The sequence below is a fragment of the Hylaeus volcanicus genome, chromosome 1 (assembly GCF_026283585.1).
Source record: "Hylaeus volcanicus isolate JK05 chromosome 1, UHH_iyHylVolc1.0_haploid, whole genome shotgun sequence".
NCBI classification, from domain to species: Eukaryota; Metazoa; Arthropoda; class Insecta; order Hymenoptera; family Colletidae; genus Hylaeus; species Hylaeus volcanicus.
The window spans coordinates 32,065,404-32,087,014 of NC_071976.1; the positions used below are offsets into that span (position 1 = coordinate 32,065,404).

Below are 21,611 nucleotides of genomic sequence, written 5' to 3' on the forward strand. Positions count from 1 at the left end.
AATGTATCTTGGAAGACGCGTAGCGAAAAAAAAAAAAAAAACTAAGGGAGAGCGACAGACTCGCCCTCGTCAGGGCTAGAAGGGATCATCCAACAGATGACGCGTGATTTGTTCATCTGTTTCGATTGTTGCAGCTCCAAGGACACGCGAGCGTGCTACATAATGCTTGATCTCTCGGTTAGAGCCTTTTAAAGTTGCAGAAAGTTGGAGAAAGTGCCTGTAGCGACTCCTTGAGCGAGAAGGCGGACTTGTACTCAACAGATACTACGATTCTCGTGACTGTTTTTTGGTTTCACGTCTATAGATGCTCCTGCAGTCCTGCAATTTATGCTCCTTCGATTTATGTTACGCTGGAATTGATCTAGTAATGTTGAAACTCGATTGCGCGAGCCTATACATATTTATGTAATTTGTATAACTCCTCACTCCCTCATCAGCATCGAATTAATTTCACTTCGGTCTAACTTAGGAAACGTTCCGAATAAGGTACACTTATCCTATTGTACGAATCGTCGATGTAATCATCGGTCTCGATTTTCGAAACGCTTATCAGCGGATCGAGAACGAAACGATTGCCTCAGCGTTTTCCGTTTGTTAAAATATTTAATTACGGCCCGAGCATCGAGGCGTTTATTAAATTTTTAATTGATGCCAAAGAATACGGGGGAGGGTAACAGAGTTACGCAATACCGTGGCTACTTTGCATAAAATGAAGGTTTAATATAAGCCGGCACTCGCGGCGGAGTTATTTCTCTCGTTGACCGTGTTGCTTAGCGCGATCCGTTGCTAAATGAAATCAAGTTCTCGGCCTCCGTCCCCCTTTTCCCCTGTTCCCTTTAAGCCCGGCGATTGGAGACTTATCGGGAAGAGTTTCCGCCGAAAAATGACATCGTCGAGAACTCGTTAAAAATGCTTCCGCCCCCTTACAAAATGGCAACGCGTGGATATTGATTCTGCGATCGTCGGAGTGCTCCACAGGTGAACGGACGAAGCTTGGGAATTATTTTAATTATTAAAAGTGGTCTGAATTTTATTCGAGACATTTGGTTAAAGTGATATCTCCTTCCACGATTGAGAATCACGAAACTTTCAGAAAAAGGAGGTCGACCGTAATTTCTGAGAGGCTCAGGTCCCATATATGAAATACAACAACGCAAACAGAATTTTGAAAGAGGACCGAGGATCCAAACAGACACACGGGTGAGATTCTTTCGCGTCAGTGTTCACGAATGACTCCAAATATAAGTTTTCTCTCCTCCAAGAAATATTAAAAAAATTCTCCTCGTTCCTAATTTTCAAATCCTAATCTCCATCCACTGGATCGACAAGTTGTCGACCTTTTGCTCGGCTATTGCACGCTCGCTCGAAGAAGTTTGCACGCGGATGTCGATGGGCGAGGAGCAACGAACGACGTTGGCTTCGCGATCGGTAAATGTCGATCGCATTTCGCGATTCTACTCGATGCCACAGTGCCGGGTTTCCTTTCGCGGCGTGCGCTATTCCCAGAAGGAACGCGACACGACAAATCACGACGATCGTGTCGGGCATGCTTAACGAGGCCCTGGTATTTCACTTTCGTTTCTATCGGCCGACGTCGGCCGTCTAATGGTCGCCGCGCATCAACGGGAAATTTCATTCGAACCGCCAACAGCCGTCACCGCCGAAATCTCTTTCGATGCATTTTAAATGTATCCAGCTCCACGAAAATAGACAGCCAGTCGATACGCGTAGACGTCACCGTTCATGCACGCCTCGGCGAGCTTGAAAATCCACCGAACGTCGGAGTTAAGGGGTTATGTGTCGGACATTATACAGCGGAAAAGACTCCGTGAATTTTTTGTTGTCGAATGGATAGGTTAAGGAAAGGGGCTTCGAGGTTTTTAGGAGCATTAAGTAGACCTAATCTAGATCTGTATTTCAAAAGAAATGCAATATTTACATCAACGTCGAGAAGAGAAAATTATTCCAAAGTCAAGTGATGATCAATTAAAAAAAAAGAGTCTGCGAGAACTGATATTAAAGAAGGTTAAGATATTATTATTAGTATATATCGCATATGTTATAGCTTGAAATATATAAAACATCATACACGTTGCCTTGTTTAAAGGCCGTGTTGCACTTCCATAAAAGTTATCTTGAATTACAGGTTATTTCATCTTCCCCGAAAGCATCTACCTTTCGAATCAAAAAACAAAATGTACTCGAGTTCGCGCTATCGCCTCTCTGGGAGGCGAAACAAACATTTTCCGAAAAAGTTTTGAAACGACTCGCGAGGAAACGGTTGAAACGTAATATATTGACACTCGGCGCGCAGCAAAGTTCTTTAATAAGAAGTTTCGAGAGTCTTATTTAGAACGTCGAGGAACACGCCACGGGCACGCCATGATTTATACTAACGGCGTTATTTAAAAGACCGACACCATAAATCGCCAAAGTGCCCGGCTGCTTCGCCAAGTATCGTCCCGCGTAGATACACATCCCCGACTATTCGCGGCAGTTATAACGGAGGTTACCGGGGGGTCTTCCTGGGAGACATCAACGTATCCGACATCGCCAAACTTTTCGCATTTTCTTCGCCCGGGTCTTTTATCTTGGACTGCGCGCAATAAAACCAGTGGCCCCGATTTTGCTTGGGTCTATGCATACGGGACGGTCGCGAGAACGCTTTAAAAGTTCGCGATTCCACCGACTCAGGGACGAATCCGCGATAGGAGGAACCCACCTGTCCAACATTTATGAAATATCGAGAAGAGACTACTTTCTTCGGGAATAACTTATAAGGTTATGAACAGAAATTTGAAGATTTTTCTTAGGGATGATTTACGTGTGCTTCGAAGACTGAGAACATTTTTTTCTTAAGGACTTCTGTACACAGGAACGCACGCACAAGACTTTTATAAAAAAAGGACTGGTATACGTAGGAACTCACGCACAAGACTTCTATAAAAAAGGACTCTTATATATAAGACTTCTATACAAAAAGACTCTTATACGATAGGACTTCTATACGAAAAGACTCTTACAAATAGAAGCCTGTTTCATACAGCATCAAACATTCCTGATTGATATTATTTCCTTACAGATTCCAGAAAGACATCAGTGTTTTTATACGAGGTGCAATTTCGTTCTTCCACGTGAAACATCTAAGATAACCGTATATGTTACCATTCCGGTTTGACACGGTTCGAACAGCTCGTATTTGCCCAGAAGAATAAGAACACGATCGACGATTAAAATTCCACGGTTTCTTGATTGAGCCGGATTTGCAGGGATCGCGAGAGGACTAAAATACGATTTTCGTTCAATGTAACCGAGATTCACGCGAAAGAGCGTGGATACCAAGCGCTTCCGAGGCGCAACGGCAGCAGGCCCGCTAACAAGCAGGTCAGATTTAATGGTCGTGCCTGCTGACGGATGTTTAAACGCGCATTAAGTGCAACCACGCGATAGGAAGACGGTCCCGCCTCCATAGAAAACAGATTTTCGTCGAGACGATGTCGTAGCTGCGAGACACTGCTGAAAAATCCCCACGGGAAACGAGAAAGAGAATGATCATCGTACAAGTGTTCAAAATTCTAGGGACGCGAGGATGACGAATAGGTTTTACCACGAAGAAGACTTTTCGAGCAAATTGGAGTTTCAAGAGGATTAAATGAGGAGGATTTTAGTACGAAGGAATATAAGTATCGAATTGAAATGCGATGAAATTTTTATTCCAGAGGGGTGTTCGAGGATCGAGCTAGATCCAGGGATGGACAAAATTTCATTGGAACAATACCGAGGTACAATAATTTATCCGATCGAAATTTGTATTCCTTCGTAATAAAATATTTCATCCCGTAATTCCAACTCTGATTTTTATTCCACGAGTATCGAACAAAGATTAGTTTCTCTGCTATACGCGTCGTATAAGTTTGTATGCAAAGCAGGAGTATTGTCCATCTTTGGAAGTGATCTAAGGTTAATTGCGAGTGGGGTTTCCCAATCGATAATTAGAGAATCGCATCGTCGTCATAATTAGTCACGGATTCGAGTCACACGCGACCGATCCCAAATCCACGTAATCGCCAAGTCGATATCGATCGAAGTCGAATCGTCGATGGAATTTTAAAGTGCGAGCGAAAGGCCGCACGAATGCGTTTCGATCGAAACTTGCATAGTAATCGCTGCATCGTGATCTCCTCATCGTGCCTATATCGTTTTGCAAACACACCTACCAGGTTCGGATAACTTATATCGTTATCGAGCGTGTTATCCACCTCGGTATACGCTGCATTCTGAACTTTATTTACGATGAAACTATCATGTAACTGTAGTTATATTCTGTTACAATTTTATAAATTGTGCCCGTAGTTTACCCACGACTCGACTTCTATAGCTTCCAATTGCAGGTCAATCGCAATTCCAGTCGACCTTCGAAACACAATCGGGAACGTAGCCAGCGCTCGAACGGAATCTAAAAAATAAAAAATTCAAGCCGTCCTTTGCGAGCAATTGGGAAACAATCGTAATCGACATTCAATCGCGATCGAAACAAATTGCAATCGTCCCCCGATTACGCTCGATTAAATTCGCTGGATCCAATTAATTTTTCCCGCGAATCGATTTGTCCCCGGCGCATCAGCGACGAGCACACGGAAACGAGCAAATCCGGTTGGAGAAACTTCCCATCCTCGACGACCTCGTTTCACCGTGGCTCGGTATGCAGAAACTCGCTGTTCCCCCAAGCCTTTATGACGTATCAAACGTAACGCGGCAACACGACCGAGCCCGCGCAAGGCAGTGCCTCGCGTAGTTGAAACCTCAAACCAACGTTACCGGGCCCTGACACCTTAAAGCCATTAAGATACCGAGTTTAACCAAGATTTGTTGCCATTGTGCAACTGCAGGACGCATTACTCCGATTCACGTCGGTCCGTTAATTAACTTATCGCGGATGACAAGCGGCGGTGGAACGCTGCGCCTCTGCCTACGAGCAACGCGTCGGATCTCGTTTCGTTGGTGCGATAAAACGCGAAGTGAGCCGGGCAACGGTATCGAGGAGAAACGCGTTCGCCAGGTTACACGTCTCTCGCGTCCGTTATCGAACGACCAAACTCGAGCTTCTCCTCTTCTCCGCCCCCTTTGCGCCGTCGTTCTAACCCACCGACGACCGCGACTTACATCGCAGCTAACGACTGTTTGAATATGTCAGAATACGCGGCTCAGATAACGACGAACTTCGCGGCCAAACTTCGCGCGGATTGCCGTAACGCTGAAACGTTCGCAGAGCCAGAAGATCGTTAGCGATGCTCGACGAAAACCGAGAATTATAGGGGCTGCGACGATTTGTCGCGCGATCTGTCCGCTGGACCCGGTACCAGGTGATTGAGAATTAAATAAATCGTGGGGTTTCAATCATTATTCAATTTTAATTTAATCAAGCGTAACTGACCATCTATTATGATCGAATAAACGGTAATGTCGATGTCCAGAATCTAATTAACCTTTCCCTGTGTTCGTTACCTTCGCTCAATGATATATTTTACGATTCATTAAAAACTACAAGAAAAATTTCACTACCTCACCTTCTCCTTTTAATTTTGGCACAAATTGATAACATATCCCTCCATGAATGAATAAGATGCCGAAGACAGTACCCTCCTGATAAGAAAGCAAGCGAAACTATGCCGCGTTGACAGTTACGATCTAATATGAAACTGTTGCGCGATTTTATGAAAAACAATGCACGTGGCATGACAAGTTGGCATAATTATTGTCGCATCGCTTGTCGAGCAGCGACATAAATCGTCGCGTTCTCGGTCCCTATTACGACGACGGATGGCATCGATCACGCAACGCGATTCGAACTCGACGATTCCGCGGGATTTTTAACGAGCTCCTCCCGTCGTCCCGTCGGTTTTTCCTTCTCGTCGTTGACAAGAAAGTTTCGGAGGCAACGGTTCGCGTCACCCGTCCTCGCGAAACTCTTCTCCTTTTTTCATCGTAAATTGATTCACCGTCCAACGCGATCCTCCGTTCTTTCTTTCTCTGTGGATAGGTACGCTGCGAACTTTCACCGTGTTTGAGTTATGCCGTCCCTAAGTTCTCGACGACTACGGCCAACAATTTTCTTTTCGAGTTTTCCGCGTTTCTACGGTCTCGCCGCTCGGCGGAAAATATTTCTCGAAATCGAGAGGCTATATTCCTTCGACGTGGAAGATTTACGCGAGCAACGATCAATTTTCAGATCTCGGTTTGTGTGCTCGAGGAAGCTCAAGAGTTCGATGGGTTATGGCAACGACGTACCTAGTTATCGGGGTAGGTTTCAACCGACATCCATCGACGTAATTCTTTTATTTTATATAGATTGTGTTTGTACTTCTATGGATTTTTCAACCTTTTTAAATTTAACCTCTGTATACGAGACAATCTATAACGTTGAAAACGATATGAAAGAACATGAGAACAAATTCGTTAAATTTATTTAATCCATTTTTTGATGTTGAAAACCAATCCTCAAAGTATTGGACGATTTCCACGTTTCGATTGAAGCTGGTATCGCCGACTAACAACAAAGTCGATTCGACGTTGACCCGGCGGGGAAATTATTTTCCAGAATAATTGGCGCGAAATTAAAAATGAAATATGATACAAACGGAGATACATCGTAGAAATTAAATTTCGAAGTATCGAATTATTTTTGCTCGCAAATTAATTATTTCAGCGAAATCATTATCGTTATCGTTGCGCTCGGTGCGTTTACCTTTCCTCATTAAATCTGGAACTATGGGAAAGTGATCAGGTTGCGTTCTTAATTATCATCGATGACATTGTATTAATTAGTGAATTAGTCGTAGTCATTTTCGAAATAATCAAAATCTAATTATTTACGTTGCGAGGAGAAGCGGTTGAAGAGGAAATGTGAAGTAAAATTGTTAATAATAAAAAGAAAAAAATTACAATTACCAGCAGGACGATACGAGTAAATTTTTTCCAAATATAGAAAACCCTTCCTTTCCACTTTACGGTTAAAATTACAATTTTTATTCGAAGAGAAATCACGCGAGGAATTCTTTATTTTGTACTCGTTTGAAATTTCTGGTCTGATGAGAATTCTCCCCATCTCCGAACCGAGCAATCGGATCTAGCGTCGTTCCTATCAAACGATGCGAAGCGAAATCTGAGATCCGGAGCTTCGGGCGTTATCAGCGACTCGTTTAGGTCGCAGCGGAACCGAACACTCCTCACGTGCTAATCTGGCCTCGGTTCGCGCCGCTGAGAACGAACAATTCGCGAGGAGAACCAAGGCGACGTTAAAAATAAGCGTGACGACCGCCGTGAAAATATTTTTATACTCTGTGTACCTGTAGCCGCCGTTAATGGACGGGCAATTTATCGCGTCGTTGCTCGCCGTAAACTCGGAATCTATGAAAACAGAATAATATTGATCGCGGAGGTGTCGACTAGGCGAAAAGGATTTAATTTACGGCGCCGCCCAGCGATCTATCGCTATGTTTTCCTTTTTCTGTCGGCAACATCATTTGTCGGATCGTTTGTGGGAGTTCCTTCTCCTACGAAAGTCTGGACGTGTCAGAGATGGACGATACTCTTGTCCGAGTATTTCGAATTAGAAATGAAATGTGAAGTCTTCCGTTAAACGAATCTACCGGTTAAATAGAAATTGTAATTTCAATTTCAGAGGGGATAAAGGGAAATTTGAGTTGGAAATTTTCTTGGAAAATTGATGGTTCGTGAATATTGCGCACGGTTTATAAGACCCTCCAATGTTCGTTCAAAATATAATACATGCGAAATTTTTACTAATTTTATTAGAAGATAAATATTCAATGTTCAGAAATCTATTAACGGCACTATTTTAAATTCCACGATTCGGTCGCTGACTTTCTTTGATAAGCATCGCGTCAAGATCTGACAACTTTATTTAAGAACGAATCCTGCCTCTCCTAGACTCGTTGGTAAATTAGTTTCAGCGGTTGTTCTCGCGACGCTCGACGAATCGATAAACCCAAGGATTTCGTTTATTACGTCGGGCAAATTACCCGCGGTAACTTGCTGTTCAACTTTAAAACGCATCGCGCACCCGCGTCGCGACTCGACGTCACCGCGGTACCACGATTTACCCTCGTAAAGCTGTAACGAGCGCTGTAACTGACATAATTACGGAACGAGGAAGGCGTGATGTTAATACCGATTGTGCGCTGCCTCTGCGAGGCGAATATGCTGCGAGAATATCCTCCTTGCGATTAAACGCGAGTACGTTGCCTCGCGGACGCATTGTACATTCGGACAACCGAGATCTCGGATAACGGATCGACGTAAAAGGAAGGAAAGGCTCGACCCGCGATATCTGTCGACGAGAACGATCTTTGATCTTCTCTGACTCGGTCCCCGGATGCTTCCAATTTAAATTTGTATACAATTATTTAAAATTTAAATTTATGCGTCAAACTACGGCTTTCAATCTACGAACGGGCATGCTTGGAACCGTTGAAGGAAAGAGGTCGTCTCGAATTTGTTTGAGGAAGATTTGATGCGGCGAGCAGACGAACTAGTGGCGCCACAGGGAATCATGCTCTTTGTGCAACAGAAGAAAGGACTTTTGATTCTAAACACTCCTGTACGAGTTTGAAAGTGAATTTCTTTAGAACATGCGTAATAGATTGATGTTTTGCGAGTAAGTTTAGAAATTGCGTATAAGAATGTAGAAAGTGTAATGATATTTCTAATATAAAGCGCTCCTTTTAATATTGATTTATTATTATATACCGAATAATGATTCCATATGCTGAATAATCCTCTTTTTCGAGAGCCCGGTTTGAATTTCGATTGAAGCTCTGGACTGCACGGAACTCCTCCTTGTACCCGACGCGATCGCATCGCGAGTCGACTAATTGAAACGAGCGTTTAATACGCGAGAGTGGAGGGGAAAAATTGAATCTTCGTTTACGTGTGCCAGCGCCCCGCTTTCACCTAATTTCGCGCGAGCTCGCCAGCCTTCGCTCCATATAGTTTACCTTACAGTCGAGAAAGTAAACGGCCTTAAAACGGCGTCCTGATTGGAGCAAGTCCTTAAAAGGACGTCGCGAGGCACCGGCGCGCTCGAAATGAGACGCATAAATCACAATTTCGTTTCGTTTTTTTTTTTTTTTTTTTTTTTTTTTGTAAGAGTCGCGATCCTGATCCGTCCGTGAGCCGCGCAATTAATCTCGGCTTATCCGACGTCTCTGAATGACGCGAGCATCGTCCCGCGTGCAACGACGGATTGGATCAACCCTGTAACCAGAGATTGAGAATTCTCACGCGAAATTCTTGTGAACGCCGCCTTGAGCAAACACGAAAAGTCCGATCGAAATCCGATTGAAACGCTTGCAGGACGAGGGCTTACGATTTTATCCCAGGAATTAGGGTTGAGGGAATCGATAAAGATAAAAATTTGTATTTTTTGTACGATGTCTTAAGGGTAGCGTTGTCGTTGGATTCGTGGGACTCTCCCGAGGGAAATGAGTCCAAACACGACCACATTCGGAGCACTTTTGGTTAGGGGTAGTTGAAGGTTTAGGGATCATCGAAGGGGGTTCAAAGGGGGTCGTGTTTGGATTTGTTTTTCTCGAGATAAGCTCAGCGATCTGTTGGCAAATGCAGGTAAATATCGAGATAAAAAGTGGTGGTAGCGGTGATGGTGGCGGGGAGATTAGTGTTCTTTAAAAGAAATTTCCCCTCTTCTCGACGATTGTTATTAAACCTCTACCCTGCGAAAGGTGACAATGGCGGGGAGAAAGGCGGCGTTTAAAGCAGAAGCGAAATGGAACTCGATCGTCTCGATAACTCGTAAACGGATTTGTCTCGCGGGGCAATATTATCGCTTGGAATATTCACCGTCGTCAAAGCGCATAAATGTTGAAGGACTCACCGATGACGCAACAGAGGATCAACAGCGCAGCCACTCCAGACACTCTCATGGTGGATTTCCTTTCTGGAATACTCGCGACGGAAGTACACCAAAGTGTTTTCCTCTCGTCACGTCATAACAGCTCGTCTCGTGAAACGAACTTCGTGACCTTCTCTACGTGCGTCTTTCAACGTACCGCCATTATATCCCGCCGACGACGAGCTGGTAATTAACGCTCTTTCACACCGGCACTGGAACCGACGGTGTTCGCTAATAACTTCGACGAGTTTTCCTCTCGCACCTTCCCCTCCTTTCTTCCTCGCTCCGTTTCACTCACTCACATGCACACACCCACGCACCGATCCCACTGATATCCCGCGGGCCTGGACCGACAGGATTGCGATCGCAAATTTTTCTAATCGTAATTCTCTGCTTTATCAATCAGAGAAATCGGTTACGTATCGATTCCTCCTTGCTGGCAAAAATTTTCTAATATTTTCTTGCTTCCACGTCGAAAATTGTATTTAATTGCATTTTCTTGCAATTACGCGAACCAGAGCTGAATTACTGGCAAGAACGTTTATACTTCTGTATCGTATATTTTTCGTCAAGAGAGACAGGGTGAAAAGCAATTACGCTCACCTGCTCCCCCCCCCCGGCTGCTTTAAAGTCTCCTCAGCCGCGGTAATTGTTCCAACGCCTTTGGCCGCCTCCAGAACGCGTTAATGACTTATCGCGGTGGCTTTAACGATCGTCCGCTTTCTCGAACGTTTCCCGTGTCGATTTCTATCCAGTAGCTCGCTGTGACCGCGCTCGTGTTCGCGCTGGGTGTTCCTCCTTCGACGTGAAACGCCAACGCCTGCCTCCGAGCGGACTTTTTCCCAGCGAACCGTTTCTTCGACGTCAGTCTTTGCTCTGTGTACTCCCACCGGTCCAACGCGATTCCCGGTAATTAATAGACCCTGGTGGGATCGATAATCGCTTTTCCAAGCCAGTGCTTTCCTTTAAACTTTTCTGGGATCCTCCGTTCCCCCGCGTCGATTGAAACTTTGTTATCACAGAAATTGCTCGTCCGTGCAGCGACGTAATCTTGAACTCGAATTCGAACTCGAAGTCGATCGCAGCCTCAATTAAACTATTCCTTGGTCGTACTTCTTCCTTTTTTTTCTCTTTTCTTCTTGAAATTGGTTCGAATGTTCCTATGGTCCACGCGTCGCGATACCAAAGGAATTAATTAGTTTAGAATGTGCGAGCCTCGACAAAATCGGCGTGTCCCAATTGAGCACTCGCGGAGTTGGTAGTTAAGAAACTTGCCACTCGATAATTCTCCCTTGGCGGAACCCTGAAATTCGCTCATTGGTTTCCGCGTTTCCTTTTCGGATGGTTTCGGCTCTTCCGCCGATCTTCCTCCGTCTCTGACGGTCCCTTCGCCCTCTCGCCCTAACTATCCAGCGTCGTTACTGCCTAACAGAGTGGGAGTTTGTCAGAAGCGAGCAGAAGATATTAGACGAATGAAAGATTTACTCAGTTTTTAAGGGGGATTATCAATTGTTTCGTAATTATTTGCATTTAATAAAAATTGTAATCGTAGAAATGTCTAATAGGATTTCTATCCCATTTCTATTTCATTGTAATGATAGAAATGAACAATAATTGTCGTTTGATTTTCTGAATAAATTTGTTCTGTAAATCATTAAAATACCGCAAATAATTACGTTACAGGCCAATATTTACCATATCGATACACTTCAAATTTGTTGAAATTGGTGATTTCTTATTTGTTATTTATCGAATATAAATAAACAGAGCATCGTCGAATGGAGTAACTCGCAATTTGCAACAGATGGGATTACTCGCCACGCTTTTCGGCTTTTTCAAGTTCGCTGATCAATGTATGCATTTCAACGAGCAGTCATGACGGCCATTTCACTCGTTACATACCGATAACTAGTCGAAATTAATTATAGCTCGCGGAATAAGTAAATTTAATGGACTTTCAATCGATTCGAACGATTAATTTAATTCTGAACATATTTGCGCGAAAGGTTTCTGACCTGAAATTTATGGGTCATTTTCGATGCTCCCGAAATCGTCTAAAATCGTCAGACCGAAAATAGTTACGTGGAGAGAGGTTAATGCATAATTGATCGAGTTATTAGAGTTGCACAACGAATGCGATACGATGGAAAGGCCCAATTGAAAATCAATAAATTGTGTTATTTGGGCAACGAATAAAATACTATCAGCGCGGATAACCTGTAAAATCGTGCGAGGGTTCGCGTGCAATTTGGTAACTCCATTTGACGATGTATGTTTGGTTGGGAGGGTACTTGGAATAATTATCTTTCATTCTATCTTTTGATTAAATTATTTTTCTTTCATTATAACGTATGTTGACGTTGCCAGGTGCCTGTTGCTGGTAAAAACGATCGATGATCTCACGTTACTTGACAAGACCAACGCGATTGAATTTGTTTATCGTTTTCGAAACTTCGTACAACAACCTACAGCTTAAACCATGATCGTTAACCAAACGTTCGTCGAAACCTTAACATTCGAATCTTACTAGTGTCTTCGAACAAAAATATCGAGTAATTGAATACTATCAAATAAAACTTTCCAACAATTCCTATTTCTGCCGACAAAAATTGTCCAACTATCAATAAATAGCTAGAAACACGACTTCTCTTATTTTCCAACAAGAATTCTCTGCTCAAACACTTGTTTTCCTATGTTTTCCCGAAGAGGAAGTTCCATAAGAAGTTGCGAACGATGGAAAACATCCACGAGCGCGGCGTACACGAGTTTTCTCTCGCATTCCACCGTTACACGAAGCGCAAACGCCTACCTCTTTGCGTTACGTTGATAGATCGTTCCGATAAATTAGTTATCTTAATTGCAATCTGATCGGGCCGTGTTCCGTGAAACCAAACAAAGGTTACAGGCTATTATCGATATTGCCTCGATGCTGGGTCACGTTCTTCCCTTCCCTTATTTGTAGCAAACAAAGTGATCTTATCGATCTGGTTCAGGAGCTTATGATCCGGTAGGCTTCGCGTGGAAAGACTTAAACCTTGCTCTACAAGGCTTACGACGAGACACGGTTTGTCTAATTGTGTGGAGTTGTAGAAATTCGATCGATGGCTATGTATTTCTTTGGAATCCGGTTACTTAACCTTTGGACCGAGGATGACGGGTCACTCGAGACCCTGAAGTAGATTTATCTTTTATCAGAGCCAGAGTGAGTCACTGTTAACCTGCTTCGACTGACATTAGCTTCGCTAGAATGTATTAGGTTGTCCCGAAAGTTTCTTTCGCGAGTTGCGCTCAATTATTTTATGTAGTCGTGTTTATATAAATAGACGATCTAATTTCATAGATATTCATGTTGTAACAGTAACGGAGCAAAATGAATCGTGCACAATTCAGTAATGTAACATAAAACATAAACTATTGCGCGTGTATTACTTATTAATAAAGCGAAAGAAACTTTTGGGATAGCCTAATAGTTCTCGAATAAAGTAGTACTTCTCGTGCTTTGAAAATGAAAGCATTTTATGTAATCGAGTAGAGAAAGTTCTGTTTAGAAATGCACTAAATTTGATACACGGATCATTGCATTTTCGCAATTATTATTATATACACTTGAAATACTCGATAAAATTTTCTCTGGAACAGCTGAACGAAAATTGATGCTCGGGTCACACATGACCCGTCCTCCGGGCAGGCGCTACAAGTTTTCGCGATGCAAGCGTTAAATGTAATTTTAGATGACGTTTCGAATTCCTTTTCTAAAAAAAAACAACCAACGTTCCGAGTAATCGTATAGGTTGGAACGCGTCAACTGTCAGCCGATGCGTTACGTTATCGAAAGAAGAATGCCATTACATTGCAGCGGTCTGTTTTCAATGACGAGGCGTATTGTCGCGTTAGACGACCAGGGACAGCCTTCGACAGTCTCCCACTACCGAGCAATTTAAACGAATTCAAATCGACCTTTTTAATTTCAAGGTACAAGTTACGCTTACAAGCTGTAGCTACAACTTCAGAGGCAAAGTATGTAAATGTAGATCATTCGCTCCTGTTAAGGAAGCCATCTGATAATTTTAGATGGAAAACTTTGCGCTATTCGAATCGACGTCACCGGTCGAGAATAGATTTTAATTTTGCACCATCGAGACCGGAAGTGGTCCTCTGACCACTTAAACGCGGTTCCAGCCAATGCGTACCTTCGAATTCGAGGTTTATCTTCGCTACGCAAACGTGCTTTATCACAGGAAACCGTACACGGCGCCAACGCGAACGCTAGCGTTCGCGTAATAATTCAGGTGCACGCTTAGAACGTGGACATTTTATCGCGCGCTATCTGAAATTAGGTCGCGCGTAGCCAATCTTTACGCGCATCGTTTGAACGCATCCTGGAAAGGGCTTGGCAAAGTCGTTATATCCGAGGAGCAGAAAGACCGTGTTGCTCGTTAACACGGAAGACAAATTTTATTCTCGTTCGAAAAGGTGCTGCGAAAAGAAGTGCTCGAAAAGAAGTTGCTTCTAAGAAAAAAGAAAAAAAAAAACTTGGTAAGGAAGCCATAAAGAAATCCCATTAGAGAAGAAAAACGTCTATCGTGGTAATAATTATTATATTAACTTTCTTTGAACCTTGCCTTTGGACGTGTCTTTCGTGTTCTGGTAGTCATTCTCTATTTCGTGTAGTCGAGTATCAGAGTATTAGATATAGAAATTAATTGGGTCTTTATTTATGACTCTAGTTAAAACAGACATATTTATTTATTCGATATTTGTACTGTTTTTCGTTATAAATAAATAGTAAGTCTGCCTTGGAATTGCGCAGAATTAATGTCTACGCTTAGTATATCAACATATATTTAATTTCAAAAAGAGCTCGCATAGGTTGATACTGTATACCGCTCGCACCACTCGCGTCTCATTAATTTCTGTTTGAAATACGTGTAAAATAATATTCTTCCGTGTAGGATCGCGCGTGGTATGGAATTTCAAATTTGTTCCGCTCCCGCGCTTAATTTCTTTCTTTTTTCAACCGTCGCGGAATAACATCCACCTACAATCACGAATGCTCGAAGCCGTTTCATTAGGAGATACGGGCTCGAAACGAGCCTTTTCAGTTCGAACAATTGTTTGTTCGCGTGTCGTGTAAGTACCGCGACGTGCGACGAGGCCAGCAGCTTTAACTGCTTTAACACGTCCATTGAGCTCAGCCGGCGAATTAGTATCCGACTGTTAATTCGGCGAAACTGGCATGCGTGGCTCGAATAACGAAACCGTCTGAATAGGCGTGCCCCTTTTATCGGTGCTGTCACCCGCTACATCCGAAACTAACCTACACGAACACCTGTAGGCGCGCACGCAAAGAGTCATTAATCAAGCCGGATGGCCTCTCCAAGCATCGATGCAAATGAATCGCATATGTCCGTGTTCTCTGTCAGGGAGGCTCGTGCCGCGTCGATCCCGACAAAACTGCCATTTCCAGAAGAATATCGATCGTTCCTCCACAAAGACGTCTGTCAGACCCGATCGAACGGTTCCTGAAACGTTTGAAAGGACGACAATCGACCCCGCAACGATTCCAAGATGCTAACTATTATGGATGGATAGGAGCGCCGGAAGAGTAAAGCGAGCAGCGGGCAACTGAGGCTTTTTCCTTTGAAGAAAAGCTGCGAGGGCCTTTATACTCGTTTTTCTACACGTTTTCGCTTCTATACTAGTTACATAGCGGAACGGTGGGTTTCCCATTTATCAAGGCTCGACTGTGCATTCCTAGAAAGATGCATTCTGCACTCGGCAGAAAATCATGTCACAGGCTAATAATAGAGATCGTCAAATCGAGAGAAATATTTGCTTATCTTCACTTGTAACGAATCTATAACCTGACCTAATTTCTGGATCCTGTATTCACTAAACCATCCTAGAATGGTCTAAATCTCGATTGTAGCTCGACGTAGCTCTACACAAAAATGGCCTGATCTGTTACAATAGCTCGCCAACTGCGGATCTTCGAATCCGGGAGATGATCTCAGCGGTTACCATGGTCGAATCGATAGAATCCTGGATCGATCGCCATCTTCGATCACAGTATGAACCCTCCTCGAAGGAGTCCAAGAACGCGAAAACGCGCTCAACAGTTAGGCGATTCGTCGGATTTCACCTGTTTGTCGATGATACCATTAAGCGGGAGATGGGTAGACGTCCTGCAGGGTCTCCACGAGATCCGGCTTCGACGTCGTTGCCCCGCGAAGATACTGGTGTACGTGCGACCGTTCAATGTCCCGAGATTACGTTGGTATGTACAATCGCAAAGCCCCCTCCCCAGCTATGTACCAGCGAGAACGACGAGGAAATCGGAGAGTTACAGTTACCTACAAACACCGATACTCAACGCGATCGATCACGATTCCAACCCACCGTTCGACATCAGCCTCGGTCTTCCTCCAGCCACTCGAAACACGAAAATCCATTCTACTCGTGTTCGAGCAAAAAATATAATCCTCAAGCCCCTTTATATAGAACAGGTCTATTTTTCTATCTTCCCATTTCGTAGAACAGCAATGCACAAGATTTTATCAGACACTGCTGACTCACAAGTCGAGTAAATTCAGTCATCATGGCGTAAAGAAGATCATCGTTCATCAAACCAAGTTCACAGACCACATCAATCGCCTGATACATGCACCGTCCAAGAATAGTAACCTCGATCAAATTTACTCATCCGAAAATCAACGAATCCTCGAGACAATTCGCGAATCTCTTTGTCAGGTCCTCGAGTAAACACCGCCGCGTCCAATCGGCGTCCAGGGACCATTACCAGCGTCGTAAAGGTGCAAAGTTACCGTGGCCCCTCGCGAGACGTTTCTCTTTCTGAATCCAGCGGTTTCTCTCAGCAACAATACCGCAAACACTCGACCGAAGATGGCCAGGTTCGTCAAAGACGAAAAGAAAATACTCGACGAGGAAAAACCAGGTGTTCTTCACCAACGACCGGACGAGGAGGAATCTGAATCGAACGAGGGGCCACCTAGCGAACGGCGAAGACCAGTTCGCTGACATCATCACCCGTATTACATTAGCCTACGTAAACGTTTGCACGCACGCGCGCTCCTTTTCGCGCGGCGAATGGCTCGCTTTTCGCCGCGCAGGAACCGTGTCGGGGAAAAGGAATTCGCGTCGCCGTACGACGGTGTTCGCGCGCGTCTGTAAAAAGGACTCGCCTGGAACTCGACGAAGCGGTGCGTATCCGGCGCGAATTTGATCGCGAACAAATGCCAGGTAAACGCGCGAATCAAAGTGGCGCCGAAAGAAATGTGCGAGATGGGGAGTTAACTCGGTGCAGATATTCCGAGAGGAGGGATTTACGAGGGAAGTTTGGCAAGTAAAAGGTAGGAAAAAAAAATTTGCCACTTTGCAGAAATTCGGATGGGAGCGCAACGAACGGTCCCGGGGAGGTGAACGGACTTTTCTCTCTGGTTAACGAGTGATCCTTCGGGGGGAAAGCGTATTTGAGGAACCGCGGAAGGCGAAGTTTGCGGTTCTTATATCTTGTAATTTGTGGGAGAAGTCTCGAAGTAAAATAAATACGAATTATTGCGAAATACAGAGGGCGACCGTGTTTGGAGTAAAATTTGCAAGTGAAGTTAAAACCTGAAACTTGAGTTTTATACTTTTTAAAAATTCTACCACATCCAAGAAGTGCAATAAGAAACCTTAAAGAGTAGCCTTCGGTTCCAGAGTTAACCAAGTAACCGCCAGGGCTCGCTAGGTGTTCTCGATGCAATAACCTCCTTTCTCGGGTAGCAAATGCCTCCGTTTCGAAGCGAAATAATCCACCAGGGCTCCTCTTTTTCCCCGAAGTATCCGAAGATGCAATCGTACATCGTTGAACTCCACCGTTCGCTTATCTCCAGCGCGAAAGAGCAAATCAAAGCCGAAAGGACGTTGACAAAGTGGCGCGCAGGTTCGACATGGACGAATCGTTTTAGGGGGATGGTATCGCGTGGAGGGCGCGGGGAAAGGGTGGCTTTGACGACTAGGAAGGGAAAGGAAACGTCTCGAGCGTGCAGTGTCTGTTCCCAGGGGAATACCCTTGCGACGGGTACTAAGCAGGATGGGTGTCTAAGCACGTTCGCTAAACAGCCAGATACGTTCGCCAGATAGGAGATACTTATGGCACTTAGGGGTATGAACTCGTGACCGTAGAGTCCCTCCGCGGGATATGGTCGACTCGCTTCGCCGTGGCTCGCCTCGAGCGCAGGATATATTTCGCGATATAACGGGGTATCTTTCCCCAAGCGAAAGGGAGACTTCCTGGAATCGTATCTCCTTTACGCACAAACATTTTCTACAGAGGCCACCTTATCTGACACGATGGAGGAGTATCCTCCTCGAATGCTACAGGAATTGTTGCTCGTCAAAAATAAGAGCCTCCCTTGACCTTCTGGCATCTTTCAAGGGTCTAGGCGAAAAATGAGGATACTCGGGAATTTTTTCTGAAGGTGTGGATAATCCGAGGTGGCTCGTAGCTGTGTTAGAAGTGGATACTTCGAGGAGTATTTCTGGGAATTTTTGATAGGACATGTTTATCTGTCTAGAAAATGTGTTCTGTATTCTATGTATAGTGTTTCATTAAACAGAAGAAACTACAGTCGGTTCCATAAATATTCGTACCCTCCATATGTATTAAAGAAATTTGTTTAAATTAAATGCTGGTTTGATGTTTCCAAACGCATGCTTGTATAAATATGTCGATGTATATATAAATACATGTATAAGCTTATTCGTATACATACTTATAATGAAAAATTCATTCGGTAATACCGAAACTATTATTTACTTTAGTCAAACTTCTTCTATCGACACAGAGGGTACGAATATTTATGGGATTAACTGTATATCTGTCACGGACTTGAATTTGTCTATAATCATTCGAATTCGTCATAATTCATCTAGATCCTGATTCTAGTAAATAAAATCGTCGAAAATTCTTCCATATCCTCGTGGATGAAAATCACTATCCCACCCGCGCGTTTTATCTATCGCTTTCATCTATTATCTTGTACCGAATGGCACAAACACCGGCGTGGATAACTCCGCATCCAGCATCCGCGGAAAAATCGTTTCGCTTATCTTGGAGATTACCGTACAACGAATGTTTTCCTCGACACGAATAGCTCGTAAATACCAACCGATCGAACGACGCCGTGGAATCACCTTCTTTATGAAACACGCGACTCATTGAATTCTGATCGTCCTTTCTCTCTCCGCGGCTTCCACGGCGATTTCGTATGCTAATTGGAAATATAGATAACCGTATTTATGGGTACATAGATTCGTATCGGGGCACCGGGGTACAACGAAACGACCTCGTTAGGTGGCAGTTGAAGCGTTCAACTTGCGCCCAATTTCGACGAGAGTATCGAAATCGGGATCTCGCGAAAACGATTTGGAACTCGACGGTTGAATGACACGGTTGGAAATCAAACTGGTGCAAAATAATTAACAGAGAGTGCCTTTCCAAGAGTTTCGCAAGAGAAATGCCTCGACCATTTAAGGAGGGTCTCTGAGATCGTGCACTCCCAGCGATGGGTCTCGCTTGTGTTTGATTAAAAGCACGATCCTGGAACCCTTTCTGGAAATCATTTTATTTAGGGTCTTTTGTGATGTCTAAAAATTTCCCAAATGTAATTATGCCTCGTATAGAAAGATTTTCATTTCTACGATGAAACGTGTGTACCTCTTTTCGATAAGAGAAAAAAACAGCGGGGGAGGGGGAGGGGGAGGGGAAGAGACTTTTTGAATTATTTACACGAGTTAATGGGAACAGTGCTTACGAGAATCCGCTTAATTAAAACCGTACATTTTAGAATACCGTGGCATTTTAGAAACAATTTTAAAAGCACGAGAATTAAAATTCTGAAAATTATGGAGATTAAACTATGCGTATAAATATTTATAGGGAACAGGCCCTATTTGCCTTGCTCGGTGTTTTGTGTGCATTTATCTCGCCTGGAGGAACAGGAACACGTAGAGAGATGTATAAAGATACGCTTCATCGTATCTTTGTATATTTCCATTTTGATGTTTTTGTTAACAGATGTGTATTCTACTAAATATGATATCTCGAGAGGAACCTATCTTCTTATTTCGAAAATAAAAAAAGGCTTCTTCATCTCTACACTCTAAATTCCATAACGAAGAAATGATCTATTTTATTATTAAAGTCGATCGAAACAAAATTGTCCCGCGTCGCAAAAACCTAAGGTCAACGACCTAAATCTCTCGAATCGTCGAATTCCCGCGTCCGACTGTTTACCAGGCAGCTACACGAGTCTGTAATTTGCCATTCTGCGGAGGTAGACTAAAATCAGAGAGGGTGAAATCGAATGATTCGCTTGTAAGTCTCGAATCGAACCAGTATGTATGCGTTGCACGTGTATCCCGGGAGCCGTTGCACGTCGCGTATAATATCGGCCGAATTAGCGACGAGCGTTAGTTCTAATTAGACCGGTTTCGCGAACCCTTTTAGCCAGTGGAATCGATACGACGAAAACGCCGCTGTCCCGTGCACGCATCGGTCGAGCGAAACCGCCCCCGCGGTTTCCTTTCGCAAACAGACAGTCGCGATACATCCATCAGGATTTTCGCAGCGGAAAATTCCCCGAGATCGCGGGAATTTCGTCAACGCTGATTTCCAGTCGCGAAAAACTGAAGGATTACATGGGCCTAATTAAGACGTAATTGTTTTGTTCGAGAGTTTTAGGTGGAATTTTTCAAGGGTTGTTTGTGCTTTAACCGCCGAGTTGGTTAAGTTTGAATTATTTTCTATTTTTGTCGATATTTTTTATTGGTGCTGTTGGTACTACTGCAACGAAATAAAATTCGAATTTTAATCATTCGAGGTAATCTTCGCGATTTGAATGGCTTAACGCCCCTTACTATGATCCTTCTTCTTCCAATTTGATTAAAGTGACCCGACCAGAATCCACCGTAATTTGTTAAGGAAAGGAAAGCTCGTAATTTACGTCATGTTCTCGTGATTTCAAGCTACCGTGCGAGAGAGGAATGAGCCTTTGCGATCGTTTGATCTCGTTAGAATCTGCGGCTTGCAAGGGGGCGGGCCTCCACACGAGCGCAGGCTGCACTCTTGACGAAGCAGGATATCCCCAACCGATGACTTTAATCGATGGGACCCTCCTCGATGCGCGGAGTCAACATCGATCCATCCTCCGTTCCTCGAACCGCCTAAACTTATTACCATCCGATCCAACGACCAACGTTTCCCATTAAATCCCAATCAGGTCTACCGTCCTAGGGCCGATAACGCCAAATAGAAACCGTTTAATCGATAAAACGCGATGTCTCTTCACGCGTTATAAATACTTTTTGTGTCGTGGAAACGCTTTCCAAATTTATCTCGATCTCTAAGGTTACAGGTTCAAGGGAAAACATCCTGATAAAAAAAAAAAAAAAAAAATTACAACGTTACATCGTTCGAAACTTTTCACAGCCCCAAAGAATTCCAACGTAACCCGCTCAAGGGTGACTAGCTCTAATTTAGGAAGTTCTGTAAAGAATCGTATTCTGTCGTATAATGATTTCAACCAAGGTCTCAAACTTGACGCCCTTAATTTGAAAAGCTCTGTAGAGTATCACGTTTTTATCGAATAACGATTTTTATCCCAAAACATAGCAA

General features: G+C 43.8%; 1 protein-coding gene and 1 long non-coding RNA gene across 6 annotated transcripts in view; both read right to left on the reverse strand.

The window, feature by feature from the left end:
• LOC128880699 (cysteine-rich motor neuron 1 protein) overlaps positions 1-21,611 on the reverse strand; it is a 242,119-nt gene that overhangs the window by 127,959 nt on the left and 92,549 nt on the right. The gene's annotated exons all lie outside the window — the stretch shown is intronic.
• The window catches only part of LOC128880728 (uncharacterized), a 108,888-nt gene that overhangs the window by 75,101 nt on the left and 12,176 nt on the right, over positions 1-21,611 (reverse strand). For 3 of the 4 annotated variants that reach the window (XR_008457903.1, XR_008457906.1, XR_008457904.1), the window contains exon 2: positions 9,914-11,356. This is a non-coding gene — a long non-coding RNA (uncharacterized LOC128880728). Of the gene's footprint in view, positions 1-9,913; positions 11,357-21,611 lie in introns of those variants that run through there. The other variant, XR_008457902.1, reaches the window with a different exon arrangement.